Here is a 6,582-nt window from a genome sequence, read left to right on the forward strand (position 1 = left end):
NTGGTGGAGTGAGGTTCAGTATTCGGATAATGTGAAGATATTGGAGTGCACCATTAAAAGAGAAGCTTCAGAGAGAGGCAGAGGGAGGGAGAATATTGGAAGAGGCAAAATGAAAGAGATATAGGAGGGTGAGGGGGTGTTGGGGTTGGGTGGGGTGGGGTGGCGTGTGGGTGTGATAAGGAAGGAAGGGTTGAGATTTAACGGTCAGAATTATATGGCATCTTCCATCCAATTGTATACTCGATATTTATAATTTATAACATGGTATATGTTTTGCCTAATTTTCTTGAATAGATGATTGAATAAGATAATTTTTAAATCGGGTTGAATTCTATTATATTTTTCGAAAGTTATTGCATGGAAAGTTGATCGAATGTTTTTCATTTTGATCATGTTGTTGGTCATTTATGATTTTATCATATTAATTTACGTTTTTTTTCGATTCCAGTCTTTTTTAATCGGGATGCTAACGGAGCTCTGGAAGAGGGAACTAATTGTCACCTATTAATACAGCCATTGCTCACTCGTAACTTTTATTTTTTGAAACTTCACTCTAGCCGATTTTGGTGTGGTGATAAGGCGTGTAATTTCTTTAACTAAAATATTGGTTCCATGTTTAATAAAATACCGTTGATTAAAAAGGGTTCCCATTATAGAGTAAAACTATCGATGCACCGATATAAGTTTTGGATATCCGTTTATTTTTTCGATTACGTGGTAATCTGTGGCCGTTATATTTTGGTATACACTGGATAGACATACGGGCTATAACAATAGTTTGCAAACCACGTTAATCAGGTAAACCGTATTGAGTAAGTCATATGCGACATCCATGTCCGAAAAGATATTGATAATTAAGGACAACCGAACTTCTGACAATTAATTAATCAAGCATTCACCTATTCCACCCACTCGAATATCTTCGAAGACGTTTTGGATATATACTCGATTTTTATTTTTATTTTTTGAAGACGGTATGTACTCGATTATACGTATGCTGTATTATGTATATATGTGCCAAAAGAATCTGGACAAGCTAATCAATACATGAATATTGTTTAATAAAAATTTATACGTAAATGAATAGAATAATAATTATTTTAATGCAAAAGTTAAAAAGCAAGAAATTAAAAAAAGATTTAGTTTTAAAATGTCAATGCAACAATGCTGTGATATGACTGAGAAGGCAGCAGATGCCCGTTTTGCAGGTTGCAGGACCTAATCGGGACCAGCACACTTTTTTGTTGTTTAATTCGCATATGCATGTTTTATAATTACACTACGATTTATATATAGTAAGCAATATGTGACAGTCATGTATCTTAAATATTATTTTATTTATTTTTTATTTTTTTCCTTTTTTGTGCTGGCGAGGGAATAGATATGATCCGGAGCGAGTCTGAACAAACCTAAACCCGTCCCGACACTTGATGGGTTGGATCCGGGTTGGATCCATCATAAATTATATATATAAGTTTTAGTTTTAGCCACTACACAATAAAAAGGCCGAAACTCTAACTACAATGATCTATCAGATATCATACGCACGATAACATTGGTACGAAGACGAAGAACACATATTTCGGGGACAGAAACACATATTCGCCTTCAAACTTGATTCCTCGTCTTTTCTTTAGTTATAACTTTGATGTTTAAATTGAAAAACATGATTATTTTATTTTCTATTTCGTCATGAACTGACTTTTATATTATATGATAACGATATAACTTGATCGACACTATGTTTTTGAATTAATTATTTATGTATTTGAATTGCTTTTTTGTTTATTTGTGTTTGCTTGTTTTTCATGCTTTGATGTGATGATCATTATTTGACTGATTTAATAATTGAAATCCATCACTCGAGAGACGAGATTGAAATTAAGATTTTAGGGAACGTATCTTTAGGTATTTATATAATTCAAAAGCCATATAACCTCATCGAAGTCCATATAAGAATATCATTTGCATATATAGTCTCGTGTTATATTTTAAATAGGAATAATGAAATCAATATTAGGCGATGCAATTTTATTCATCACTTGGGAAGGAAATGAGATAAAATAGTTTAGTGTTCTTGGCTAATAACTAGTTGAAATTACGTATATAAACATCAATACTAATTAAATATATATAATGGAGACCAAGTGAAATCGAACATTTAGATTTTGCTCTCTTATTCTCATTATTCACTGGTGCTTGATTGTAATTTGTTTTTATATAATTGCTTGAAACAATTTTGTAATTTCTAAATAAATTCGAGATTATTTTAATTACTAATCGATATAACTTTGAATAACATACTCCTCGTCAGAACAATATTTTATTCATCAGATACTGTGAGCTTATGAGCGGAAAACAAGCAACAACATCTTTTACGAATCAAAGGATTATGAAATTGCTTTCCTTTTTATTTATTTTTTTAAGAATAAAACAGAAAAAAAAATTAAAGAAAAATGTAGCTACAAGTGTTCTTGCCAATGACAAGTCTACTATCTTTGGTTTTTTTAATCTATTTTTTAAATTATATTTCATTGGATATGAAATTCGAGGATTTCTCCATAAGCTTTATTAGAACAAATTTTCAATCCATAACATATTTGCTGTCGATTTGGCTCAAACATCATTTGTTAAGTAATTTGGTTTTCAATAAAATGTGAGAAAAATATATTTGTTATATATTATCATTTGTTGGGTGCAATAATTGTTCCTGCTGGAAGAGCGATCGAACCGTGGTGCTTGAGCTGCTATGCGGTTTAAAAGATTTGAGCTGCACAATTACCACCAGTTGTAGCTATTGGTAAAGCGGTAAGCACTCGGTCTTACAAAATTCATATATCATATATACCGAAGATAATTTGTGTATGATCAAAGATAGTTTGTTATATTTATATATTTGGATTCATAAAACAATGCACCAAAATCAAATAGTTTTAAAAAATGCAATATATACATATATAGATTTATTTATTATAAAACTTATAATTTCTTTCTTTTATGAGAATAATTAATAATAATAATAATAATAATAATAATAATATAATACAATGTAAACACATATAAATCGTTTTAGTATTTTTATGTGGATTTCCTTTAATAAACTTTTATTAAATAGATGAGAAAGAGTGCGAAATTGCGAATTTGGGCGGAAGATGATTTCAACGACTGACAGAAATCATGTACAGTTTTCAAAACTATTGCTAATTTGCCAAAATAGGGCTAATCTTTTCTTTCCTCTGAAGCTATTAAAATATAATATATAGGGTTTGAGGTTGGTTTTCGACCGTAGGTCTCGGTCTCGGTCTCGCTAAATTGATACGAGAGATCTGTCACATTATTTTTTTTTGTAGGTTTTCGAAAACCAAAAAACCTATAGATTTGGTGATATATATGAAGATATAAACTGCAACTTGGAGTCATATATGAATTATGCGTGAACATTCATATTTTAATGAAAAAGATGTCTCGAGGATACTTAATTCTGCACCACCCAATATTTGAACAGTGCCAAAATTTCGAAATATTGATGAATAAACCCTAAATTGCAAGCAACGAATTCAATGAAACAAGACAAATTCATTTACGTAGCTTCTTTCTTGCTAGAACCAACTCGAAATTATCCCACGAGATTGTTTAATTTCATCCACGATTTCTCTCCCACCTTTTTATTTCTAAATTAATTTTAATTCACTATTATATATTATTACATTGTTTTTTTTTATATGTTTAATCTCATATATTCGTAGTCGGTACGTAGTTCAAGTTATGAAATTCCCAACAAATGTGATCCTCTTTACTTATTTCACGTCGAATTAATACTATATTATAGAGATTATGTTTTTCAAATAGCCATATATATAATAATATATCTCACAAAATGAATTATATTGCATATATATTTAAGTTAATTTATAAGTTGTTTTAAAAAAATTCCATTCAAATTGCATCATTATTTCTTCAAATTAACACATTATCCAAGTTTAGGAAACATGAAAAAAAAATTGATCATATATATCTGCCGATACGATTTTGGTCTTTCATGTGATCGAATTTCAATCTTACCTCGCTATCTTTATTATTATTTTGTAATTTTGGTTTTTTTTATGTAGCGCTGGCTTGAAATCGAAGTGACATTCATGTGTGTAGTTCCATATCAGTATCCGTGATAGAAAAAAATTGAATAAAATTGTCGAAAATTGAAATCTACGGGGCTATGAGCCAATTTTGACTACATAGAGGATGAAAATTGTAAAAAGACAAATATATCGAACGAAAATTGTGATTTTCTATTTTTATTATATATATGATTGTTTATTATTTTATATAAAATTTGATTTATAAAATCGGGACAATTATTCAAAACATTGATTGTATAAGCATTCACCACGTGCACAAGAACACTAATAAAAATTAAAATATCGAATTAATTAGTTAATATATTTTGCCTCAAATGTCGCAGGTATCATTCAATCTTATCATTAATAAGCCATCGCCAGGTAATGTATGATAAGTTGAAGTTAAATTAAATAATTCTAGCTAGAATAATTGTGTGTCACATCCAACATATATGAACCATTATTTGTTTTTAACCAAGATTTGCGTTCATAATATAGAACACATAGCTAGGGGGTGGAAATATATNATCATACGTCATTGAATTTCTGAATAAATATAAAATAAAGTACAACTGATATTCACCCAACAAAATTTAAAGTACTGGAAAATGACAATCGCCACTTCTTAGTGGTTTTCCACTTGCAATAAGAAGTGTTAGTTGTTTTATAAAAAAAATTAATGGTACTGGATTCAATTGCTATAATAAACATGGATAATTATTGTAATTTAACAATCATCTCTCAATAATTACATTTCTTGTAATAAATGAGAATCGAACTTGTGACATTAGCTACAATATCAATTGTCATGATCAAGCCTTTATCTCTAGGACAAAAGTTATAAATGTTAGTCAAAGCGCAACTTTATTACTTGGGTGTTAATAGGTCGATTTGTTAGGTCAATGAGTCCAGAGATATGCATGTCTATATGCTGATGTTGCCGCATATCTTTTAAATATCAGTATTATTATTTTTCCACCGTTGACTCTGTCCTCAGCAGAGACAGTATTACCCATTAAGATTTGGTGTCACTCTTTTACGACCCACCTAGCCACATAAATCAAGCAACATAGGTACCGTTTGGTTCATGGTATGAGATATATAGTATGAGGATAAGTGATATTTTGTAATAATAAAATAAATATAAAATGATAGTTAATATAGTGTTTGATTTAATTGATTTGATTGATTAAATTTGAGATAATATGATATTACCATTTTGTCTTTGTTGAAAATATTAATAGAATATTAATATTATTATTTATTAAGGGTAATATCGTAATTTTATATTATTGATTTGATTGATGTGAGATAAATTATTACGAATTTGATTGATGTGAAATAAATAACTAATAATTGATTGATCCAGATAAATAATACTTGTACAAAACAAGTGATATGATAGGACTATTTATATTAGTACTTAGAAGTACTTGAACCAAACGGTACCATAGCGTCAACTGTTTGAGGCAAGAAAGCTTCATAGGAAGTCACTCATCTCAGTACTACGTACTCTTACTTATACATGTTTAAATACAATGTTGTATTTAACGTTAAAAAATATTAATCAAAAAAACGATTATATAAGCACAAAAGCATTCATTCGCTAGTAGAAATAAGGTGTATGATTGATTTTTTTTTTTTGGAAAAAAATATTGTCACGTCAAATTATGTGAGTTTGTATCAGGTAATAATTTAAAAATACTATATTATTTCAGTCCACCCACCAATGTTCTAGTCCAACCCAGCTCATTTCCATGGGTGAGACCAAATTGAGAGTTTTCCAACACAACGTAAAGATAGAAGTACTGATAGCCCACAATAGCTTCTCCTAATTTTCCTCAAAACATTAACTTTTTCACGTCGTCTTCATGAAACTTGGGACTCGTTTTTGTTGGCTTACCATAGCGAGATTTATCTCATCGTTTTTCATTCCTAATTCCATTGGTTTTTCATGCAATAGGTTGCGATAATTTCGTAGCTGATTTTTCAGGTAGAAGAGGGATGAATAATTCAAAGCATGTGTCGTCTCGAGACTCGAATCGTAATTATTATTCTTCTTGTTTCAGTTTTTTTCACCACTTTGTGTTCTTGCATGTTGGTGTGTGTAATTAATTGATGGCACGACACATAAATATATAATTGCTTGTTCTTCCTCAGATTCGGTGGATCAAGAATTGAAAAACACAAGATTCGGCACATACAAGCAATTAAGAATTGTTCAGTCTTCATTGAGAATTGTTCTTCCTAAGATTCGACACAAAAATATATTAAATATAATTGCTTGTTCTTCCTAATAATTCTTGTTGTTTATCATTCATTTCTTTATAACATTCGTTATTCATTAAGTAAATACTAAATTTGTCCATTAAATTCTTCTAGCCAAAGTTTGAAAGATCAAGCGACAATTCTCAGTCTTAGAGATAAAAGATAATTTTGAATTATGATGTAGAACTTGAAATATATA

Source organism: Primulina huaijiensis, chromosome 9 (genome assembly GCF_012295235.1).
Source record: "Primulina huaijiensis isolate GDHJ02 chromosome 9, ASM1229523v2, whole genome shotgun sequence".
Classification (NCBI taxonomy): domain Eukaryota; kingdom Viridiplantae; phylum Streptophyta; class Magnoliopsida; order Lamiales; family Gesneriaceae; genus Primulina; species Primulina huaijiensis.